The sequence below is a fragment of the Hippopotamus amphibius genome, chromosome 12, assembly GCF_030028045.1.
Source record: "Hippopotamus amphibius kiboko isolate mHipAmp2 chromosome 12, mHipAmp2.hap2, whole genome shotgun sequence".
Classification (NCBI taxonomy): domain Eukaryota; kingdom Metazoa; phylum Chordata; class Mammalia; order Artiodactyla; family Hippopotamidae; genus Hippopotamus; species Hippopotamus amphibius.
Window position 1 is genome coordinate 49,624,562 of NC_080197.1, and position 25,552 is coordinate 49,650,113.

Below are 25,552 nucleotides of genomic sequence, written 5' to 3' on the forward strand. Positions count from 1 at the left end.
GTGATTAATCACTAAGCACAAGTCCCTCCAGGCCACAGGCCAGCTCTTTCCTGTCTGCTCACCACCTGCACTCTGGTACCCTCTCCACCAAGCCCAGCCCTCCTGCCACGGCAGCCTTAGCCTTTTATCTGTATATGGTGATTCCTCCTTGTAGATTTCTCACCTGCACACCCAGCCTCTGCTTGTACCCTGAGGACACTTACCTGACTGCTGGTACTGCTGGTACTACCTGACTGCTGAAGATATCATCTTTTGGTATATCTATGCATAGAATATCTTTTGACCCTGAAAAGGAATGGAATTCTGATATGTGCTACAACTGGGATGATTCTTAAAGACATTAGGCTAAGTGAAAGAAGTCAGATACAAAAGGACAAATATTGTATGAGTCCTCTTAGATGAAGTACCTAGAAAAGGAAAATTCATAGGGACAGAAAATAGAATAGTGGTTACCTGGGGACATGGGGAGTTATTGTGTAATGGGTACAGAATTTCAGTTTGAAATGATAAAAAGTTCTGGAGATGGATAGTGGTGATGGTTACAAAACAATGTAAGGGCACATGGCATGGAGCAACTAAGTCCGTGTGCCACAACTACTGAGCCCATGAACCACAACTACTGAAGCCCACGAGCCTAGAGCCTGTGCTCGACAAGAGAAGCCACGGCAATGAGAAGCCATTCCCCAGTCAGTGAGCATTTGGGTCATCTTTCTTTCTTCCTTTTCTTTCTTTCTTTCTTTTTTTTTTAATATTTATTTATTTATTTGCAGCACCGGGCCTTAGTTGTGGCACGTGGGATCTTTCTGGTTGTGGCATGTGGGATCTAGTTCCCTGACCAGGGATCAAACCTGGTCAGTCTTAGCCCCTGGGCCGCAAAGGAAATCCCTTTTCCTCCCTTTCTCCCTCCCTCCCTCCCTTCCTTCCTTCAGTTGTAACAATGGTGCAGTGTACATCACTGAAAATGCAAAACAGGAAAAAAAGATACCATTTCAGGTAGGTCTTGGGCCCTCCCGTGCTGCCCCATGCCTAGGCACGTCTCAGTATGAGACTGATGTAGGAAGTGTCAGTTCCCCTGACCCCAAGAGATGGTGTAGGGATGAAGCTCTTGCCCTCCTCTCCAAGCACTTTCTCAGGGGTCAGCAAACTATAGCCCGTGGCCTGTTCTGGTAGCAGCTAAAAATGGTTTTACAGATGAACATTTGCAATCAATTTAATGATAAGAGACAGTAACTTTGGTCTCCAATTAAGCAAAATCTCCTCCCCACACCCCCCACCCCTGCCATTCTATTCTTCCCCATCTGTATTACAAAATATTATATCCAATTATTATTATTATTATTATATTTTGAATTTCATCAACAAAAAATTTTGTGGAGGCTTGTTTTCTCTTATTATGTAAGTACCTGTATAATATCCTCAGTTTTGCCTCTTGACCCACAAAACCTAAAGCATTCACTATCAGGTCCTTTATAGCAGAGGTCCCCAACCTTTTTGGCACAAGGGACTAGATTCATGGAAGACAGTTTTTCCACGGATGGGGGAGGGAGGGATGGTTCAAGTGGTAATACAAGCGATGGGGAGCAGCAGACGAAGCTTGCTTGCCTGCCTGCTGTTCATCTCCTGCTGTGGGGCCTGGTTCCTAACAGGCCATGGACTGGTACCAGTCCACGGCCGGCGGGTGGGGACCCCTGATTTACAGAAAGTTTGCCAACCTCAGTTCCAGACCCCAGAGAGAAACTGGAAATAAATATTGTAAAGATAGCCCTGAGCTACAATTACTTCTCAAAAATAACACAGCCTGGAAATGACAGAAATTTTAATCAAATTATCCAGGTCACAAAATGTTCTGGATAAATTCTACTGATTTAGTTTAGATGATAGTGGGGGAGGAAAAAACCCTGCTTGCATCAGATGTAATAGGAAAGGAAAATGAATAGGAAATAAAAGGAAAAGGAAATGAACAGGAAAATATTCATGTATTTTTGAATTAATAATCAATTGATGATAAAAATAATCGTATAAAAATAAGGATGTATTGAAGCACTAAATAAGCATTTTAATCCTCACAAAAACCCTGGCAAGGTTGAAGTCAGGGTCAGTCGCTGACATCAACTCCAGTCTGCCAGCAGTAAAAAGGAGTACTTTGTCCAGAAAAAAAGAGAAGCAGCTGGAGACAACAGAGATGGGTCTTGAATGCTGTCCGGGGAAATAGTCTACATTCTGTTTCATTTTACTCAATTGTTATGTAGACCAGGAGATCCTGAAGAATTTCTAGGAGGGGTGTGAGGTGGTCAGTTCTGTGTTTTCAGATGATTACAAGGATGGCTTTGGGAGATAACTCTTGAGGCCAAGAGGCCAGAAAGGAGCTTTTTCAACAGTCCAAGGAAGAACAAGTGAGGGTTTGGGATGGTGGACACAGAGATGAGAATTCCAGACACACTTCCCTACTCCAGTTGGCCATAGGTGACAGACTGGATGGGGACGAGGGCCAAGCAATCAAAGCTGATTTCAAAGTTTCTGGTGGCAAAATGAGAGACCCCAGACAGAAACAAATCCGTGAGAGGAGAGTAATGAGTTCAGTGGTGGAGATGCCATATTTAAATTCCTGGGGGCATGTCCCTGGTGGTCTAGTGGGTAAGACTCCACACTCCCACGCTTCCCTTGGTTGGGGAACTAGGTCCTGCATGCATGCCACAACTAAGAGTCTAAATGCTGTAACTAGGAAGCCCACATGTCTCAATGAAGATCGCATGTGCTGCAGTGAAGACCTGGTGCAGCCAAAATAAATAAAAAAATATTTTAAAAAAATTCTAAAAAAAGAAATCCTGGATAATATTCAGGAGAGGTTATCTGGAGGACAATTGGAAATGTGTAACTAGAAGTTCAGAAAGATGTCTGCTTGGTATGGAGAGAGATTTGAGAATCATGAGGAGATGGCTAGTCTTCAGAGAAGGACAGGGCAGAGGAAAAGATGTAGAGAAAGGAGATGTTAAGGAAAACTAGCATTTCTAGAGGTGAGCATGGGTAACTCTTACATCACTGAGAGGGAAGTGGAGGGGTTTAGGATGAATTGCAAGACCCAGTGGTACCGCCACTAGAAAAGCGTTTGAGAAGAAAGGGAATCAATTTGACATCAATGGACGTCACAGAGCCATCAGAGAAGATAAGGACTGTGAACAGGCAATTGGCTTTGGCAACTAGAAGGTCACTGGTGACTTTGAAGACAGCAGAGAGTGACAGCACCTGAGGAGTGATGGGGAGGACAGGGAATGAAGGCAGGAAGGTGGGAGAGGCTGAGACAGGGGAAGTTTTTTTAGGATAGAGAAAATCTGTAAAGGTCCAGGGAGGGAGAGGGAGACCCTGAGGCTGCAACAGGTAGCTCCCCTTCTATCTGAGATCTCTCATCCCTGGCTGAACAAGGCACTTAGTACCTCCTTCGCACTCCCCTCCCCACGCACCCCACCCCCCCCAAAATAAAACGTTGGCTGGAAAAGGCTCTCTCTGATACAGGAGGACGGTGGAGATGTTAGATGGACAGGGCAGTGTGAATTTTTCTCTACGTGCTGGTCACAAAATCTTTGTCCCTTATTTTCTCCATCTTCAATGTGGATCAAAACACCTGGCCTTCCAAGGTGTACTGAATTTTACAAGCCAATTATTATATTTTAAAAATACAAGTTATTAGAGAAGTAAATAGGATGACACATTATTGATCTGCAAGACTCAGACCACATAGCTCTATTTTACAAAGTTCCCACAGTTGCTGGTCACTCCCTCTGACCCCCATTGATATTTGTTTTTGTTTTTTAAATAGTGACTTTTAAAAAAAATTGTTTACTTATTGGCTGTGTTGGGTCTTCATTGCTGCACATGGGCTTTCTCTAGTTGCAGCGAGCGGGGGCTTCTCTTCATTGCAGTGCGCAGGCTCCTCATTGCTCATGGCTTCTCTTCTTGCGGAGCATGGGCTCTAGGTGCGTGGGCTTCAGTAGTTGCAGCACATGGGGTCAACAGCTGTGGCTCACATGCTGTAAAGTGCAGTCTCAATAGTTGTGGCACACGGGCTTAGTTGCTCCTAGTCATGTGGGATCTTCCTGGAGCAGGAATGGAACCGGTGTCCCCTGCATTGGCAGGTGAATTCTTAACCACTGTGCCACCTAGGAAGCCCTGATATTTGTGATATCTATATCATCCAGTCCCCCAAACTGTATAAAACAGGCAGAAAACTGATGATAAAATCTGCTCCTTGGGACTTCCCTGGTGGTGCAGTGGTTAAACATCTGCCTGCCAATGTAGGGGACACGGGTTTGATCCCTGCTCCAGGAAGATCCCACATGCCGCGGAGGCAACTAAGCCCGTGTACCACAACTACTAAGCCTGTGCTCTAGGACCCATGAGCCACAACTACTGAGCCCACATCTTGCAACTACTGAAGGTTGTATGCTGCAACTACTGAAGCCTGCACGCCTAGAAGCCTGTGCTCCACAACAAGAGAAGCCACCACAACAAGAAGCCTGGGCACTTCAACAAAGAGCAGCCCCCGCCTACTGCAACTAAAGTCCTCACGCAGCAACGAAGACCCAACGCAGCCAATAAATAAATAAATAAACAAATAACTAAGTTTATTAAAAAAATCTGCTCCTCCCCAGGTAAGGTCAGACACTGGCCACGATTCTTCTGCTCTCTGGAGTTTTTTGGGGCACTTGTCAGTTACTACTTGGCTGTAATAGCAGCTAGACTGCGGCTTCAAGATGGAAGGTGCTGTGAGGGTGCTAGTTATTACCCTTTTGTTTGGCCTTGTGTTCAGAGAGTCTTCAGTAGTGGCTCACAAAGTGTGAACCCCAGGGAACAGCATCATCATCACCTGGGATCTTGTCGGAAATGCAAAATCTGCAGCCTCACGCCACACCTCTGGCCTCAGAAGCCCCGGGGGTGGCGACCAGCCAAGTGCATCTTGAGCAGTTAAGGTCAGGCTGCGACTGGCTGAAGATTGAGGGCCACGGATTTACCTGCGGCCTTTCCGCTCAGCCTCCCTTACCCAGCGGCATCATCTAGGGGCTTTTAAGAAATGCAGACTCTCGGGCTGCACCCTGACCCACTGAAGCAGAACCCGCACTGGAACACGACCCTCAGGGTAGTCTGAAAAGCCTCGGTCTGTATGACCGTATCTGCAGACTGTGATGAGGACCTCTTCCCCAATGAGTTAGAAAATCTGACAGCCTAACTGGAGAAACCGTGAAAGTGTCTATAGACATCCCACCCACGAGCCCAAGGCGCCGCAGCCTGCCTGACTGTCTTCACTGAGCGCTGACTGGGCTCGGTGTCAGGCTGGGTAGAAAGGGGGTACGAGGAGGGGGAGACTCCGGGCGAGCGCTCTGTGTTCCAGGTGGGCCCCTCGAAGCAGGTGTGACTGGAGGGCACGAGAAGGGGGCGACTTCCACGCCGGGGGCATGAAGTAGAAGGCTGGCGGAGAGGACAGCGAGGGGGGCGCGGGGGGTCAGGCGGCTCGCGCAGCGAGGCGGCGCTGGGGGCAGCCCCTCCCTCGGGGGAGGCGGGAGGGCGGGGGTCGGGCGCGGAGGGGGAGGTGGGTCCGAGCCGGCGCGGGGGCGGTGGCTGTGCGACTCCCCGCCCCCGACCCGCCCCTTCGCGGCGCCATTTTGCAGGCGGCTGTCTCGGGGACCAGAGGCGGCCACGGGGCTGCGGAGCCGGGGCGCGGCGGCGGGACGGGAACACGGCGGGCTGCAGCCAGGTGAGAGCCGGGCCGCCGGCCCCCCGCCCGGCCCGCGGGCCGCCCCTGCCGGGCCCGGCCGCGAGGGGCCCGTCGCGCCCACGAGGCCGGCCGGGCACGGCCCCCGGCGCGCTGTCAGGGGCGCGGCCTGCGCCCCCACACCCCGGTCCGAGTCCCGGTCCCCGCGCCCGCGGGCAACCCTGGCCACGGACCCGGGGATGCCCGGCGGCCCCAGCTCCCGCCGCGCGGCCGGGCCCCCGGGCGTTCGCCTCTGCCCGCGGCTGGAGCCGCTGGAAGCTCGGGCCCTCAGGCCGCGCGGCGGGGAGGCGAGGGGGTCCCCCCGGGATCCGGTGGCCGCCGCCGCCTCCCCGGCCCTCGGCCCGCGCGACTGGGGTCGCTCTCAGGTCGGCCCTCCGCAGGCGGTGCTCGCGGTGTCTCAGTGCCTCCAGCATGCAGGGCCATTAGAGGGGCGGTGGAGGGGGTGCCTTGCACGTTTTTGCTTTCTGTCTCCCCGACAATGGCTGCGCTGAGTAATTTTAGGAGCTTCTGCTGCCACCCCAGGGCCTTTCTCTCTGGCCCGTCCCCCGGGGGTCGTGGGTCCCTGTGTTGCCACCTGGCTGGAAAGAGAAATTGACATTTCCGAGTGTGACTAGTTCATGGGCGCAGAATTTTCTCCTCCCTTTGGCTCTAGATGTCCCTTTGATGGGTAGCTGACAGGAATTCGGCCTACGGGCTGGGGGTTTTAACCATGACTGATGGGAAATTCTTGATTCTCAGCGCGGAAGGGTAAGTGAGGGAAACTGGAGGTGGAAGAGAGTCACTCATAAGGGATTTCTGGGTCTGAGGCGTTAACAGTCGCTGCTGCTTTTAGTCTTGCAGTGCTGGGGGAAAGCAGGGGGAAGATGCTGTTCCTGCTGATATTTGGACGCCTGTGTGCAGAGAAGGCTGGGCAATGTGAGGACAGGGCTGGGAGTCCCGAGACAGTCTGCTTTGAGCTGTCATTAATTGGCATGTGACCTCGCTCACCCAGTTTCTTCCTCTCTGAAGCCAGAGGTTAGAATCTGGTGGTTGGAACATTTTAATTTTTATGCTTTTGCATTTGAACGCTGTTGGACTGGGGCCTCGCCCTTCCCATTGTCTATACCTGCCTTTTCACCTTTGCATATGACTTGGCCCCTGAAGGTGAGTCTGGTGAGATTTATAAAAGGCCTTTCGGCTCAGAAATTCTGAATTCTCTACTTAGTCATGGTTGACTGTATCAGGGTCACTTGTGAACCTATCACTGTTGGTCTCTTTTCACTCATCCAGAATTTAATAGCTTTGGGGCACATTCCTTTTTTTTTTAAAGAACTTTTATTGAGATACAATTGACATGTAATAAACTGCATATATTTAAAGTGTACAATTTGATTTTTTTTCTTGTTAGTAATGTATATATGGCAACCCCAATCTCTCAATTCATCCCTACCTCCTCCCCACCCCCCCCCCCCCCCCCCCCCCCCGCTCTTTCCCCACATTGGGCACCTGCTTTTTAAAGCGCCACAGTGGGCATGCACTGAACGTGTGTGGTGTAAACCCTCACGGCACACCTGTTAGGTGAAAGGGGGTGAGTAGGTGTGTCCAGCCTATTTCACCTGACAGCCTGAACATGAGCTGTCTGCTTTCTAGACTATTTCCTTTGCCAAAATGGTGATCAGCTTCTTTCTGTGAATACCAGGGCATTTCTCTTTTAGTTTCTTTGCTTGAAGTGGGGAATGAATTTTTGTTTTTTTAAAGATACTCGGTTTTTCAATAACTTTTCATATTAGTTCTTCCCTCCCCCCAGATGGTTGTGTGACAGTTAATTGACTTGGCACAGTCAATTAAGCCAAGTTTTAATGTCTGTTAGGATGTTTCAAAAATGCTTATGAAAATACCTGTCTAGAATTTTGGACAGGGTTTTGCTAGGTTTCATGGCACACTGCCTTGGAGAAGTGAATTCGATGTGCATCAGCTAATTTGGTGAAAAGCGCTGTTAATCCAAAAGTTGACGAAAACCCAAGCTTTGGTCTTTGAGTAGCCTAAGGTCTAGTTTGTTGGATATTGGAAATCCCGCGTTGGTTACTGCCACCCTCTTCAGTGTCTCCAGAGACAAACCTGGGATCCATTTGGGGACTCATTTCTGGCATTACTGATGGCTTAAGGAATTTTCCCATTGTGGTTAAGGGAATTAAAAGTCAGCAGTCATAATTTGCAATTATATGGTGCTTTGTGCTTGTAAATGAAAGCTTTTTAAAAACGTATTTTTTATTTAATCCTCTTAGGCTATTTTAATTTAAACATTTTGCAGTCCTTTCTTGGCCTGCTTCCAGGCCATGCCTGAAAAACTCCCAATACACTAGTCTGTTCCCAGTTCCAGGTAACCTCATTAATTCATTTTCACTCCCTGCTGTTCTTACAGTTATTCTCTCCTCAGCGGGCTGGAGCCGGGGCTTTCTTTCTTTTGCTGGGACACATTCCTGCTTCAGGTTAAGCTGTGAGCTGCTACCAAGGCATTTCAGCTGGTCCTTTGTGCTCCTTGTGGCACAGTCTTCACTGTCTCCCTGGCTGTGCTATTTCTGGCCTGTTATTTTGTCACCAGTTGTAGATTGTTGTCTCTCCAAGAATTGAGGTCTGCTTGCAGCTTATGCTTTTCACAGGCCTCCCCACATTTAATACATGTATTACGGCTGCTGGCCGTGTGCCAGGTATGCTGTGTGGAGGTTTCTTCCCCACGCAGAGCTCACACTCCAGTGTGGAGGCAGACAATGAGACTCTGTGCTCTGGAGAAGAATCCGGCAGGATTGGCGGTATTAGGTGCTGGGGTGGGAGCTGAAATTGTAGGAAAGGTAGAACAGGAAGCTCTGGGTCATCCATTGAGTGAAGATGTGAAGGAAGTGAGTCATGCAGACATCTAGGGGAAGAGCATTCGCATGGAAGAAACTGCAGATGCAAAGGCCCTGAGGCGGGAAGAAGAGAGAATGACTTTGAGATCAGAAAGACCATGGGAGCTGAATCATGTAAGGCCACGTGGCACCTAGGAAGGCCTGTAGGTTTTACTTTGTGTGCATGGGGGTTGGGAGCCATTAGAGAGTTTTGAGTAGAGGAGGGATGAGGACCGACTGGTTGTTGATGTGTGAGAATAGACTGAAGTTAGGGTGAGCAGGATAGGGCTGCAGGGCAGCCGTCTAGTACAGGGCTAAAGATGGTGATTGAGTGGAGGTGGGGTGGTGGTGAGAAGTGATCCGATTGTGAGGTGGGGCTGAGGAGATTGCTGATGGACCCTAAGTAGGGGGTGAGGGAGGAAGTTGAGGGCAATGGCAGGGTTTCTGGCCTGAGCACCTAGAAGGAAAGTAACTGCCCCAGGAGCCATGTGCCCCATGGCATGTTAAGTTGCCATGCCAACCTGATGTGGTTAAATGCTTTGGTAAAGGAAGGGTGGATGTTTTGGGGGAGGTCTTCTTCATGGAAATGTAAATCTTCTTGGGACCTTCTTATTGTCCTTTGTCTTAATTCTCTCTGACCTCAGGCAGGTAAGCCCTTGACCTCAGGTCTAGGTGGTTCCTAAACACCCTCCTTGAAAATTTACCCCGTGAAGGAAAGTTCTATCTACTCTTTTTCCATAACCATCTCTTGGATTACTTCACTTTTTTTGTTATGCAGGCCTAAAATCTAAAGGTAGCATAAAAAGCAAAAATCTGGATTCATCAAAAATGGCCTCCGACAAGTCCCTGCATCTTAGGAAGTGTGGTAGACATGATTTGCATATACACTGTGTACAGAAATATCTAAGTATTCAAGTGTAATGGGTGCAGTAGTGGACATTGCGTACGCTCGTGGAGGATCATACTCAGGACTTCAGTCACGTTGTCTCACTGCCCATGAAACTTTCAGCAACTTCAGATTGCAGCTCGCAGCCTCTTCCTAGTGGCTATGGTCTTCATTCCAGTTCTTCCTTCATCATTGTTTCTCTGTAACCTTGATAAGTTCTTCAGTTTCCTCCTTCAGTGAGGAGGTCAGGGTTGCATTGGGCCTCAGGTTGCCTGGTTGCCGCAAACCATGGCTTTTTCTGGTCTGTGGTCCAGAAAGCCTTCTTTATTCACAGGTTCTTTCCACAGATTTTTCCCAAAGCAGCTGATCCTTCAGTCTCCTTGTGTCAGTTTCTCTGGGGCATCTCAATGAGTGCCTGGTGGAGGCTCCTTCATCTTGGTGGTGACCTCTTTCTCATGTATGTGCATGTGAATCTCACAGAGTTGAATCTTCCCATCTTCTAAGGTGAACTCAAGAGCAGTGTAGAAGGCTTCTCCAGGAGCCTCTCCAAGCAGTGGAGGGGACTCCAGAAAGACTAGACAGTGAGCCCCATGCGATAGGCCAGTGCAGTAATGGTGGTGCTGATGGGCATCGGCTGTGTGCCAGGCACCTGAGGTCACTGTTGTTGGTTCCAGCAGCTGGCAGCCAATGAGGCCTGGGCTGCATCTCATCAGTGAAGGAACTGGAGGTTGGTAAACTTTTCTAACTTAACCCTTGGGTCTTGAATTCTGTTGTTAATGCTCCAGTAAACCTTGGGGCCCTCAATGATAGAATGCTGTTCCGAAGTCTTGCCGGAAGCTCTGTGTTTCTTAGCTCCTGTTGGCATAGAAGAGGGCAGAGAAACTGGTGTCAGTGGTCACCAGATGCTTTGCCCAGCACTTCCTGTGTTCACTAATGGCGTTTAATCACAGTAGCCCTGTGGAGACAGGTATTACTGTTCCCGTTATACATCTGAGGATGCTGAAGTTGGTGGTCGGCACCTCCCTGCTCAAGGTCACAGTAGCTGAGTCAGAATTTGACCCCAGGCTGGTCTGACTGCCAAGCTCCATTGGGTGGGTGTGTGTGTTGGGGGGGAGGTGGGAATGGAATGAGTAAAGATGGAGAGGTTTGTGAGGGCTTGAATGTGTCAGGATGGTTGGAGGGAGGCTGAGGCTGAGGTAGGTGGAAAGGGTGTACAGAGCTTAAAGGTCATTTTGACACTATATTATGGGGCTTGAATTTTGTCTGGAAGACCACCAAGAAATTCCCAGAAGGGGGAGTGACTTGTAGAGATGTGTGTTGTAGAAAACTCCGGGGAGGGTACATGCTGGGGCTGAAGGAGAGCAGACCCTCCCCGCTTTCTCCTGGCTTCTCTTATCCAGCCTGTTGTTCATTCCAGGTTCAGTGTATTCTCCTCTGCACCCCAGCTTGGGTCCTTCGTTCCTTCTTTTCCATCATTTGTTCCTGCAGGAACCTCCCACAACCCTCACCCCAACACATGCACATTTCTTTTACACAGTCTTCCTTTGAGGTGGCTTCCCTTTGTTCAAGTGAAGACATACATGCCCTAGCGTTAATTAAACCTGCGTTAACGTTTCCATTCTGGACCAAGACTTCATTACAGAGGTCTTGGTGTAATGACTCTGCGGATGGTCTTCTCTCCCTGTTTCTGATGAAAAGCACTGCTTGAAACGCTGTTTCTCACACATTCCTCTGTAGTTGAGATTTCAGTCTCCAATTTGGTGTGGCTTCCTTGTCCCCTCTGCAGTGCTCGCTTAAATCCTTTGCTGTCTCCAAAGGCACATCACCTGGTTGAGGGTACAGCGTCTTCGTCTAACATGATAGATCTTAAACTTGAGAGTGTCTCATTCAGAAGGTCTGGGGTGGGGCCTGGTAGTCTGCATTTCTAGCCAGTTCCCAGATGATGAGGTTGCTGCTGATTGGGGAGCACCTGTAAATCAAGGTTTACTAGAACATAGTGATGCCCATTCAGGAGACCATATGACCTGCACGCCTGAGATATTTGCTCTCTGGCTCTTTGTAGAAAGTTTGCTTATCCCTGCTTCATAGTAATACTTATGTGATCAGTGTTGAAACGTTTGAGTTCAGGACTTCCCTGGTGGTCCAGTGGTTAAGACTCTGCACTGCCAATGCAGGGGGCATGGGTTTGATCCCTGGCCAAGGAACTAAGATCCCACAAGCCGTTTGGTGTAGCCAAAAGATAAGAAAAAGTTTGAGTACATATTTTGTTAGCAAGAGCTCTTTCTATATTAAGACATTGCTTCACAAATTATTCCACAGAAGTATGGTATGGGGGAATATATGCATATTTTGAAGTGTTAGGGAGTATAAAAAGCATGACACTTTTAAGTCTTTTTATCTAAAATTAATGTGAAGTTTATATTCTGTTCCAGAAACATCAGTGCTTGGTTTGACATGAAACACTTTTCCTCCCTAATCTGAGTAAAGTTGGTGCTGATCCTGCTTTCACTTTGTTTGAGAATTATGCTATTAAGATTTGCATTTTTTAAACAAATGCTGGAGAGGGTGTGGAGAAAAGGGAACCCTCCTACACTGTTGGTGGGAGTGTAAGTTGGTGCAGCCACTATAGAAAACAGTATGGAGGTTCATCAGAAAACTAAAAATAGAATTACTATATGATCCAGCAATCCCACTCCTGGGCATATATCTTGACAAAACTCTATTCAAAAAGATACATGCACCCCTATGTTCATAGCAGCACTATTCCCAATAGCCAAGACATGGAAGCAACCTAGATGTCCATTGACAGATAAATGGATAAAGAAGTGGTACATGTATACAATGGAATACTACTCAGCAATAAAAAAGAGCAAAATAATCCCACCTGCAGCAGCATGGATGGAACTAGAGATTATCATACTAAGTGGAGTAAGTTAGAAAGAGAAAGACAAATACCGTATGATATCACTTGTATGTGGAATCTACAATATGGCACAAATGAACTTGTCTATGAAACAGAAACAGACTCACAGACATAGAGATCAGACTTGTGGTTGCCTAGGAGGAGGGGTAGGAGAGGGATAGAGTGGGAATGTGGGGTTAGTAAATGCAAACTATTACATATAGAATGGATAAACAACAAGGTCCTACTGTATAGCACAGGGAACTATATTCAATATCCTGTGATAAACCATAATGGAAAAGAATATAAAAAAAGAATGTAGGGAGGGTGGGGGGGACTCGAGGAGGGGGAGTCAAGGAAGGGAGGGAATACGGGGATATGTGTATAAAAACAGATGATTGAACCTGGTGTACCCCCCAAAAAAAATAAAAAAAAGAATAAAAAAAAAGAATGTATATATGTGTATAACTGAGTCACCTTGCTGTACAGCAGAAGTTAACACAACATTGTAAATCAACTATACTTGCATTTTTTGGTCATAAATTGCAAATATGTGTTCTGTACTTTGAATTCAAATCTGTGAATCGTATTTCTTTCCCATGCCTTCTCTATCCCAAGATTTTATATTCACCTATATTTTCTCTTAGTTCTTTTTTTTTTTTTTAATGTGGCAAATATTGCAGATGCATTCTTTTTTTTTAATTATTTGGTGCGTTGGGTCTTGCTGCATGCGGGCTTTCTGTAGTTGCAGGAAGTGAGGGCTACTCTTTGTTGTGGTGTACATGCAGGCTTCTCATTGTGGTGGCTTCTCTTGTTGTGGAGCATGGGCTCTAGGCATGCGGGCTTCAGGAGTTGTGGCGCATGGGCTCAATAGCTGTGGCTCACAGGCTTTATAGCACGGGCTCAGTAGTTGTGGGCTTAGTTGCTCTGCAGCACGTGGGATCTTCCCAGCCCAGGGCTCGAACCCGTGTGCCCTGCATTCATTGACAGGTGGATTCTTAACCACTGCGCTACCAGGGAAGTCCCCTCTTAGTTCTTTTTTTAATATTCAGCTATAATTAGTATTTGTATTAGAGTATGATATGAAATAAGGATTTTTTTCCCTCTACGTTAATTCCAACACTGTTCTATTTATTCATTGATTCATCCTTTTCTTATTAATGTAAAATGACACCATAATGGTATGCTGAATCCTTAGGTCTGTCATGGGACTTTCTGTGTTTTTCCACTTAACTATATATTCTTTAGCCTTGACCTTGCTGTTTTCATCATCATAATCAGTTTGTAGTAGTCTTTACTATGTAATAGTGCCTATGCTCAATTTTTTTCCCAATATTTTTCAGTTTAGGGTTTCAGAATAACTTTCAATGGGCAGCTTCATTAAATGTATGTTAATTTGGGGAGACATTTCACCTTTATAATATTGAATTGTTCTGTCCATAAACGGATCTTTTGATTCATGCACATCTTTAATAGCTCTAATTTTTTAGATTCTCCCTAATGTATGGTCCACAGATCACTTATTTCTTTTTTAATCTATTTATTTACTTATTGGCTGCATTAGGTCTTTGTTGCTGCACACAGGCTTTCTCTAGTTGCAGCAAGCAGGGGCTACTCTTCATTGTGGTACTCGGGCTCCTCATTGAGGTGGCTTCTTTTGTTGTGGAGCACAGGCTCTAGGCGCATGGGCTTCAGTAGTTGTGGCTCTCAGGTTCTAGAGTGCAGGCTCAGTAGTTGTGGTGCACGGGCTTAGTTGCTCTGCGGCATGTGAGGTCTTCCTGGAGCAGGAGTCAAAACCGAATTGGACCCCTGCATTGGCAGGCAGATTCTTAACGACTGCACCACCTAGGAAGTCCCACAGATCACTTACTTATTGCTCTTTATTTTAAAATATTTGCTATTTAGAATGAGGTGATTTCCCTCCTCCTCCCTTCCACATACACTGTTTCCTAATTGTAAAGAAGGTATATTGCATGCAGGCTGGATATCCTTTAACTGACCACCTGTATTGTTTAGCTTAGTTAATACTAGCTGAAATCTGTACAGTAACAAAATAAAAAGTCATTTCTTGCTTACATTTTTCTAGGTGGTTCTCTCCTAACTGGTAAGTTGGGGATTTAGACTCCTTCCATCTTATAACACAATTGACTTCAAAATCTGGCCTCTAAGTTTGCCAGATTTGGGTAAATTTTGTGTGTGGAAGATTTTTTTTATGGGCCAAGCTTGGAATTAGTATTTTCTCCCAGAGTCTGTTGGCCCTATCCTAGATGCAAGGGGAACAGTCATTTTGTGTGTGTACCAGGAAAATGAAATCGCACCGTGTCTTGTATACTACCTAACCAAACTCTGTTATTCTTACTTTTCAGTTGATTCTCTTGAGTTTCTTAGATAGGCAGTCATGATAGCTGCAAATGATCATTTGTTTTTTTTTCCTTCTTAAATACTTCTTTTTCTTAATATAAACTGCAGAGTGCATACAGAACAGGTTTAAGTGTGATAGTGGTCCTTATTTTCAATATTTATTGGAATGCATTATTGTATATAATCTTTAATGATATTAAAGTATCTTATTTTCAGGGTCTTTCACTAAATTACAGTGTACATAGTTTTTCTTATGTTAAACTGCTATAATTTTTTTAATTAAAAATTTTTTTTCTCAGATCTTTATTGGAGTATAATTGTTTTACAGTGTTGTACAATTTTTGCTCTACAACAAAGTGAATGGGCTGTATTTGTACACATATCCCCATATCCCCTCCCTCTTGAGCCTCCCTCCCCTCCTCCCTATGCCGCTGCTCTAGGTCATCACCAAGTAGTGTTTTGAATGAACGAAGTTTGTCGCCTTGACATTGACCCTGGAATTTTGTGTACCATAAAAAGAAATTCTTGATGGAATCTGTCCTTGTTTTTATGGTAATTCTCCAGATTCAGTTTTCGTGCTGATTTAAGGATGACCTCAAATTTCTTGCTGGAAGGAATTACACAGGCTATATCTTTCCTTCAGGTTCAGATGTTCTGTGCTGTTCGCATCTGTTATGTCAGGGATTCTGACCTCAGTCTTTGAAAATGTTCTCTCCCTCAGAGAATTTTTGTGGGTTCTTGTTTCTCTTTATTTTTCATCCCTGTAAAGATAAACTGAATATACTAGCAATACCGATTTTTCCCTTTCAGTGGAAGTTCTCCTTTTTGTACCTGCTTTTAGACACCCTGTGTAAGTTGGGGCCCTGCATTTGCAGCAGGGATCCTGAATGTCCTGGGAGCAAGAGGCTCCTCTGAACCCTCTCAGGAGACCTGGGAGGTAAATGGGGTAGGTTTTATTGATGAATTTATTTTCCTCTTGATCAATAAAAACAGACATGAGGTCCAATTCACTTTTTCTAATGTTTAGTTCAGTGCCTTGGGCAATGCTCCAAAGTGGTTTCAACTTTCTTTCAATTAATTTTCCACTCTCAGATCTTGTACTTATTGTTTTGTTTATTTCTTTTTTGGCCACACAAAGCCGCATGTGGGATCCTAGTTTGCTGACGAGGGATCAAACCTGCATCCCCTGCATTTGAAGTGTGGAGTCTTAACCACTGGACCACTAGGGAAGTCCTGTTTTTTGTTTCTTGAATAGGTGTCAGTCAACTCCTAAAATATATTTTACAGTCTTTGGGTTTTTTTAAATTAATTAATTAGTTTATTTATTTTTGGCTCTCTTGGGTCTTCATTGCTGTTTGTGGGCTTCCTCTACTTGTGGTGAGCAGTGGCTATTCTACATTGCAGTGCATGGGCTTCTCATTGTGGTGGCTTCTTTTGTTATGGAGCTCAGGCTCTGGGCACACGGGCTTCAGTAGTTGGGGCAAGTGGGCTCAGTAGTTGTGGCTCATGGGCTCTAGAGTGCAGGCTCAGTAGTTGTGGGCTTAGTTGCTCTGAAGCATGTGGAATCTTCCTGCTCCAGGGCTTGAACCCATGTCCTCTGCATTGACAGGTGGATTCTTAACAACTGGGCCACCAGGGAAGCCCCAGACTTTGTTTTGACTGACTCATTTTTCATTGACATATATATGTGTGTGTATCTCAAAAACAAGTTTCACAAAAACATTGTGTGTCTTCTGATATTTTCTATTTCTATTTCATGAAAAAAATGAGTTGTGTCACCCAAAGCAATTTTGTGATCTGGTCATGAAATATAAGGCTCTAAAGTAAGGCCTTTGAGTTAGTATGAATAAATAACCTTTCTACAGTATGGTAAAGGAACCACATGAGGTTCTGTGGGAATGACAGGGAACGGGCTCTTGACAGAATAGCCTTTAAAAAAAGTATTATTGAGATATAATTCACACACCATAAAGTCTACCCTTTGAAAGATATGCTTCAGTTGTTTTTAGGTTTTTATAACCATCACCACTATCTAATTTCAGAACATTTTTTTTCAACCCAAAAAGAAACCCTGTGCCTATTAGCAGTCATTCTCCTTTCTTCCCCCCTCCCTACCCCCCAACTTGGCCTTGGCAACCACTGATCTGCACTCTGTTCTGTGAATTTGCCTTATCTAGACATTTCATGTAAATGGAATCATACAATATGTGGTGTTTTGTGATTGGCTCTTAGCACAGTGTTTCTATGATTCATACACACTGTTGTAGGAGTGATGCTGCATTGTTATCCACTCATGAGTTGATGGACATTTGGGTTGTTTCTAGATTTCAGCTATTATGAATAAGGCTGCTGTGAACATTCATGTGCACGTTTTTGTGTGATCATGGTTTTTTCTTTGGTAAATATCAAGGAGTAGAATTACTGGATCATGTGGTGATTCTGTGCCTAATGTTTTGAGGAACCACCAAGCTTTTGCAGAGTGGGTGCATCAGCAGTTTAGGATGGTTCCAGTTCCTCCACGCATGTTATTGTCTGTCCATGAGTGTAGCCGTCCCAGTGGGTGTGAAGGGGTGTCTCATTGTGGGTTTTATTCGCATTTTCCTAATGGTATGGAGCATCTTTTCATGTGCTTTTTGGCCAGTTGTGTGTCTTCTTTGGAGAAATGTCTGTCAAATACTTTGCCCATTTTTTAATTGGATTGTCTTTTTATTGCTGAGTTGTAGGCTTTCTTAATGTATTCGACATGTGAGTCCCTTATCTGGTGTATAATTTACAAATAACTTTTCCATTGTATGGTTTTCACTTTCTTGCTGGTGTCCTTTGAAACCTTCTGAGTTTTAAATTAAACTTTCTGAAGTTTTAATTAAAAACTTCTGGTTATTAATTTTGATAAAGTCCCATTTATCTTTTTTGTTCCTTATGCTTTTGTTGTCATAGCTAAGAATATTTACCCCTGTGTTTTCTTCTAAGAGCTTTATTGTTTGTCTCATAGATTTGGGTCTTTGATCCTTTTTGTACATGGTGTGAGGTAGGGGTACAACTTCATTCCTTTATGTGTGGATTTCCAGGCATCTCAGCAACATTTTTTGAAAAGGCTGTTTCCCCCATTGAATTGTCCTGGCACCCTTGTCAAAAATCACCTGACAAATGTTAAAATTTATTTCTGAATTCTCAGTTTTATTCCGTTGATTTATATGCTTATCTGTATACCAGTACTGTACTGTCTTAATTACCATGGCTTTGTATTAAGTTTTGAAATTGAAAAGTGTGAGTCCTCCAATTTTGTTCTTTTTCAAGGTTGTTTTGGCTGTTCTATGTGCTTTGCATTTCCATTTGAATTTTAGGATCAGTTTGTCAATTTTTGCCAGGCTTAGTTGCTTCTGCGGCATGTGGGATCTTCCTGGAGCAGGGATCGAACCTGTATCCTCTGCATTGGCAGCTGGATTCTTAACTACTGCGCCACCTAGGAAGCCCCAGATGGGATTTTTGATAGTGATTACGTTGAATCTCCAGAGCAATCTGGGTAGTATGCCAAGAATTATGTATTTTTAATTGAAAAATTTCATGAGAAAATCTGTATCTGTACTTGGAGCAATGCATTCTGATATTTTCTTCTAGTCTGTTCTGTTCCATTCTTTTATTTACTTTTAAATTTAAAAAATTGCTGGCCCCAGCCCACTGAACTGATTTCTCTCCTCACTCTGATGAGTCATTATCTGATGTTTGAAAAACATGCTTTGGGTCAGTGGTCCTCAACCTTGACAGCAAATTGGAATCAGCTAGGGTGCAGTTGATCAGAGCACAGCATAGGCAGAGAGGTTTAAAAGATCTCCCAGGTGATTTGGGTCTGCAGCCAAGATTTGAGAACCATTGCTATAAATGAACTAAAATGCAGATATTTACTGCTTTTAAAGACCTTGCATAGTTGAGTAAACATTCTGTGAGGTCCTAACGTGTGATGCATTAAGTCACTTTGGTGAAGAATGTATTAGAGAGGTCTGTGCACTTTCTCTTAATTTGATATGGTTACTGCTGTCATTCTCCCAAGAAATGATTTTGCTTTTGACTTCCTTCTGGGTGTGTGTAGTTGTCCCTGGTCTGTACAGAGAGCAAGGATAGAGCGGAGTCCCTCAGAGTGTCTGTTATTTCTCAGGAATTTTTGTGTCCTTTTTCTTTTTGCTTTAGGAAATGGGGTGATTTGAGAAGAATATGTAGGAAATTCACTGTAATTTTAGGGATTATGATATGGAGAACGTGGAAGCTGTTGGTTAGAATTGCTATTGAAGTATATGAAGCAATTGGTCAGAATTAAGATAAGAATTACTGGAAAAAGATTGGGAAGTGGGACCCATGTCCTGTCTTAGAGATATTAAGGAATATTAGGACTGCTGAAAACTCATACACAAAATAGCTTAGTTTACTCACTGATGATCCTTTTTTTTTTCCTTCGGATTTATTTGAAGGTAAAATATCTGTGGGTATATGCACACATATATGTTTATTTGTATGTGTTTCAAAATAGAGGTCATATGGGGCCTTTTTTTTTGGCTGCACCAATCAGCTTGTGGGGTCTTAGTTCCCTGACCACGGACTGAACCCCGGGCCACCACAGTGAAAGCACAGAGTCCTAACCACTGGACTGCCAGGGAATTCCCATACATACAGGGGCCTTTTAAACCTGCTTTTTTAAAAAGAATAATTAATTTATTGGCTGATTTGTGTCTTTGTTGCTGCACATGGGCTTCTCTCTAGTTGTGGTGAGTGGTGGCTACTCTTTGTGGCAGTGTGCAGGCTCCTCATTGCGGCAGCTTGTTGCAGAGCACAGGCTCTAGGCACATGGGCTTCAGATGTTGGGGCATGTGGACTCAGTAGTTGTGGCTTGAGGGCTCTAGAGTGCAGGCTCAGTAATTGTGGCACATGGGCTTAGTTACTCTGAGGCATGTGGGATCTTCCCAGCCTAGGGCTCTTCCCTTGTCCCCTGCATTGGCAGGCAGATTCTTAACCACTGCGCCACAAGGGGAGTCCCCTAAACCTGCTTTTAAGTTAGCAACATGTCCTAGGCTTATGACTAAATCGTTAAATAGTCCCTTAAAGCATGTTTTTCAACAGCTCATTTGTGCTGTATGTGTCATGTTTTATTAGACAAATCCTATTGTTGGGCATTTAGCTTATGAGCCTTTTTTTTCTTTTTTCGCTGCAGCGAACATAATACAGTGATGAAACAACCTTGTATGGAAATCTATGCATTTTTCTGATTTTTTTTTTCCTTCAGACTACACTTTTAGAAGGAATATCATTTGCATTTTTAAGGCTTTGATACACTATGTAACATATATGCCAGATACTTCTGCATTCAGGCTAGGAAATTACTGTTATTATTTAAACTTAAAAATTTTTAAACAATTTGGGTGAAGGGTAGAACCATGTTTTTTTTGCTTTTCTTTGGTAAGTAGTGCATTTTGAACACTTTTTAATTTTTTTTTCTTGCCATTTATATTTTGTTTGGCTTACTTATGTCTTTCACCAATTTTTCTAGTTTTGTGTTCTTTTTCCTAGTTATTTATAGCAATTCTTTTTATATCCAGGAAATTAGCTCTTTAATAAATATTACAGATATTTTGCCCGTTTTGCCTTATGATTTTATTTTATGATGTATTCAAGACATACCTTTTTTATTTGTAGATCATTTTTCTAGGGGTTTAGTTTTCAAAATAAAAGTCATTTTTTCAAAGGAAATATTTTTCTAAAAGATGAGTAACATCTTTTAGATGATTTTGTTTAAAATATTTTTTACACAGAACATGATTTTGTTTAAAATGTTTTTTAAATTTCAAATTTGCTTGTCTGTTAAAATGTGATTGGGATAATCAGCTGAATTAAAAACTAAAATTTGAACTTTAAGATTTTTCAACATCTTGGTCCCAATAAATGGGAACTTTAAGCAGTATGGTCTGAAAGTTGAGTGTTCTTGTTCTAAGCAGCCAGAAAGGGAGGCTGGATGTCATTTATAAACGTTTCCACTTAAGTTTTAAATTTCGGTAGTTTGGGTGCTCAGTGCTTGTCCCTTTGGGCATATGTGATGTCTCTTTTGGGTTGGTGGAGCTCTTGTGCCTTAATTCCTTACTTTTGCTCCAGTACTATTAAAAAATAAAATTTGAGACTTTTGCATCATACTCTGATAATAGCCTTATGTGACTCTAATGATATCCTTTAGGCTTTTTCTAAAAAACGGGCTTCCCCTTGTGTTCCAGGTCTCTAGAAACACTCATCCTAACTACATTTTAGGGCTAACTCCTCGAGGTTGTGGGTGGACTTGGTGTAGCAGCGGCATGGAGTAGGCACTAGGAGCATTAAGAGCCCTCTGTGCTATTCTGGCATTGTTTTCCTCTCCGTAGTTTCTAATGAGAAATGAGTCTGGTCTGGGTTCTGGTTCTCTTGCTGCCTCCACTGGGTGTGTCTCTGCCTCTCCTCCCTGCGCTTGGAGGACTGAGCTGTGGCATTTCTAAACCCTTTGTGTTCATTCTCCCACCCACCTTTGCTGAACACCATCTTTGGACAGGGTGCTGGGTCAGACTGGGGCACAGTTGGGGAGAAACAGCCTTTCTGGGCCTCTCGCACGACCATCTCCAGGTCTTCTCTGGTTTTGAGTTCAAAATTTTGACCCCCAGAATTTTATTTTGATCATTATCTAATTGTGATCACTCCTGCAGATTTTGGAAAGATTTTAGAGTTGTTTTTTTTTTTTAACTGAACTATGGTTGATTTACAGTGTTGTGCCAGTCTTTACTGTAGGGCAAAGTGACTCAGTTTTGCACATATATACATTACTTTATTTTTAATATTCTTTTCCATTATGGCTTATCTCAGGAGATTGGATGTAGTTCCCTGTGCTCTACAGTAGGACCTTGTTGTTTATCCATCCTGTATGTAATAGTTTGCATGTACCAGACTCCCAGTCCATCCCTTCTCTACCCGCCCACCCCCCACCCTTGTTAACCACAAGTCTGATCTCTATGTCTGTGAGTCTGTTTCTGTTTTGTAGATAGGTTCATTTGTGCTATATTTTAGATTCCACGTATGATGATGTCATATGGTATTTGTCTTCTTCTTTCTGACTTACTTCACTTAGTGTGATCATCTCTAGTATAGCATCCAAGGAGGTTTTGGGGTAGTGTACATAGAACAGGCTTTTCAGCTTGGATGAGCTGGGCAGTGCTTATTCACGCACTGCGGCACGGTTGCTTGGGGAAAAGGGAACCGTTTGTGTTAGCCGAGTTTGAGTTACTGTCACCACTGATCATTGCCATTGGCTTGTGTTATTAACTTGGTCATTTTGCCAAGAATATAAATCAGGTGTTACTCCTTAGATGCTTAGGTAATTAGGTAGATTGGCAAAATCCCCATTTTTCTTGAATTGTTTTTATTATATCATTTGTAATATGGGATTAAATAAGTGAAAGAAAGACATCTTAGTTTTTTTGAAAGACAGCTGCAACTTAAGCATGTGGGCAGAAATTTTTAGTGAGTCTTTTTGCATAAGTATTTGAATTTTAAACTTTTTTCACAAATATAATACACATTCATAAGTAATATATAAAACAAAAAGCATAAAGAAATGACATCACCTGGAATCTGACACTCAGTGAGGATCACTGTTAACATTTAGGTATGTGTCTAGACTGCCTGGCTTACCAAATAAGTGTAGTTTTTATATAAAAATGCTGTTCTGCCTTTTCCCCCCACTTAGCAGATCGTGACTATTGCCCCATGTCATCAGATAGTGCAGTATAGAATGGCTCTGTAGTATTTTATCATAAAGTATTTTTTTAAAATAGTTTATTTATTTATTGGCTGCGTTGGGTCTTCGTTGCGGTGTCCAGGCTTCTCATTGCTGTGGTTTCTCATGTTGCAGTGCGCGGGCTCTAGGCATGCAGGCTCAGTAGTGGTGGTGCACGGGCTTAGTTGCTCCGCAGCATGTGGGATCTTCCCGGCCCAGGGCTTGAACCTGTGTCCCCTGCATTGGCAGGTGGATTCTTAACCGCTGTGCCACCAGGGAAGTTCCAAAAAGTACTTTACTGTCATAGTTTACTTAGACTTGTTCTACAACTGAAGTTAATATAATTATACTCTTCTAGTTATTTTCTAGAACAGCGACTTTATTGGATATGCCTTTTTACAGATGGATGTTACGTATATTAAAATGATGTTGACCGAAAACATCTAGCTGAAGATAATGGTGACTATTTCTCTGATCTTGGAATGGAGAGGGACTTGCTAAGCATGAAAGTAATAGAAATAATTGCAAAAAGTTACTAGATTTGACTTCAGAGAGTTTAATTTAAAAGAATCCTTTATTTCAGGTGGTATAAACAAAATGGAAAAAGCAGTCTTGTTTTTTTCTGGGGATAATTTTGCAACCTGACAAAGAGTTACTGTCTTTAATTTATGAAAAAGAAAAATACCAAACCTACTGAAAAAAATGGACTAAAGGCACTTACAGTTCGTAAGAGAACTGTAGACACATGGGTCAAAGAAATCAGGATTAAAACCAGACGTCATTCTTTGCATGTCAAATTTGCACAAGTTAAAAAAAAATATCTAGGAATGGTAAGTGAGATTAACATACAGTTTTCTTCTCTTATGGTTTCTTTGTTAGCTTGTGAATTTTTCCAGAAGAAATCGGGAAGTTTACCAATCTCCCATTTCTTACCAGGAAGGTTAGGAAATAACTGGCCTGGGAATCTGTTTGCGTGAGGCATCTTTCTTGATAATAATTCTTTGATTTTGTTCTTTGTTTATTGTTATCTATTCAGGATCTCAAAAAATAGTTTTCCTAAAAAAATTGCTCATTTCATCTAGATTTTCAGGTACATACACGTGCTTCTTTTGTAAGTCCCTTAAAAAATACAAACAGTGTAAAAGCACGAAGAGTATATATAGTATTTTGTGTTTGTCCTTGTTTTCAGAAGATATTCTTTGTGATATTCAGCAAGTATCATTTTAATTTTAATTGGAGAGGTTTTGTTTTTGTTTTTTTAAATCAGGGGAATAAGGGTTTTGTGAGCCTGTTTGGCATTTACTGAATTGTTAAAATGATTTGGCTGCTCAGAGCTTCTGGCCTATGTGAATGGCATTGGCCCTGGGATTATATCTTTCCTGCTTCTAAAGTGTTAACATGCCTTTTTAAGGAAATGGTAAAATGCAAAAATAATTAATTCTGTATTATTCCCACCGCATTTTTTTGGTGACTGTTTTTTTCTCTAGGAAATCAAAGTCTGGAAACCAGAGCATGTAGTACTTTTGCACACCCCAATTAGGAAACAAGAGAAACACTGTGAACAGTTTCTTGTGAGTGCGGTGTGGCCTTCGTAGGGGGAAGTTGGGTGGCACGTCATTGTTCTCCCTCCAAGTGACGTTTCCTCTGAAATGCTCTCAAGGGCGGGGGCTGTGATGTCAGCCATGTAGCCTTGTATGCAAAGGGCAGGTTTCCATGTTTGCAGGGTGTGGTGGAACCTGTGAAGGGAGGGGTGTTCAGTGGCACTGTGACAGAAGTTCAAGGATGCTCACTTGATAACTCAGTCTTGTTTTTGCTGAGTGACTCCTCCTGCTTAATTCCTTTCTCAAGATTCTTAAAAATATGTTTGCATTTCCCCAATATTATTGAAAGAAGCTCTGACCCAGTTCTGTGTTCTGGTCTCTGATAATTGTTCAGTGAGTAGAAAGTGAGCTCTTCCAAACACTCATCTTACCAACCAGCTTAAAAAAATACTTCCCAAAAATAAGATTTCATAGAGTCATAGTATTTTTACTTTCACTTTCAAAATTTTTCTGTGATTTGTCTAAATGATATTTTATTAATTTGCACCTTTGCCATTATGGAACCTTTTTTAAAATTATGTTTTTTAGCTTTTTAAAGGATTTATAAAAGAAGCATATGCATGTTGGAAGATAACTCTAACTTGTCACAATTGGTTAAAGCAAATTTTGAAAGTCATAGACGTTTATGGCCCCCTACACTCAAGGCAGTTTGATGTTTATCCTTTCCAACCCATTTTTGTGTCCACATATGTTGTATGTAATTATACTTTTTAAATAATTTATTTATTGGCTGTGTAGGGTGTTCATTGCTGAGTGTGGGCTTTCTCTAGTTGTGGAGAGTGGGGGCTACTCTTTGTTGCAGTGGGTGGGCTTCTCGTTGCAGTGGCTTCTCTTGTTGCGGAGCATGGGCTCTCGACGCGCAGGTATCAGTAATTGTGGCACATGGGCTCAATAGTTGTGGCTCGCGGGCTCTAGAGCGCAGGCTCAGTAGTTGTGGCATGTGGGCTTAGTTGCTCCTCGGCATGTGGGATCTTCCCAGATCAGGGATCAAACGCGTGTCCCCTGCATTGGCAGGCGGATTCTTAACCACTGCGCAACCGGGGAAGTCCCTAATTATACTTTTAACAAAAGTCAGAGTATACTATACATATGTTCAAAGTATAAACTGTATAATTTCTTTCACTAAAAATATGATGTTCTTTTTAAAGCTTTTCTTGTTACTTTTTTCCATGTTCTTTCCACTGTTCCTCTTCTTGCCTAATCCTCACTGATGGATGCCTTTCTTTTGACTCTGTAAAGTTTTAATAAACATAGCTTAAAATAGATTTATGGTTACGAAGATTTTATTTTGGGAAATAAATTCCCCCCCCATCCTTTTTTTGCCTTGCATGCAAAGTATGTTTTAGAAGGAGAAAATCGTAATTTCTCTATTCATATTCTAATCATTTAAAATGAGT

At 43.3% G+C, this 25,552-nt stretch overlaps 1 protein-coding gene and 1 non-coding gene across 3 annotated transcripts in view; both read left to right on the forward strand.

The window, feature by feature from the left end:
- Positions 1 to 5,668: 5,668 nt before the first annotated feature.
- SLC23A2 (solute carrier family 23 member 2) overlaps positions 5,669 to 25,552 on the forward strand; it is a 128,605-nt gene continuing 108,721 nt past the window's right edge. Inside the window, exons 1-2 of one of the 2 annotated variants that reach the window (XM_057702316.1) lie at positions 5,686 to 5,746; positions 6,417 to 6,511. The gene's annotated coding sequence lies outside the window, so the exon portion shown is untranslated. Of the gene's footprint in view, positions 5,747 to 6,416; positions 6,512 to 25,552 lie in introns of both variants that reach the window. The other variant, XM_057702317.1, reaches the window with a different exon arrangement.
- Positions 11,646 to 11,718, forward strand: TRNAG-GCC (transfer RNA glycine (anticodon GCC)). The gene has a single exon. It is a non-coding gene; the product is annotated as a tRNA-Gly (tRNA).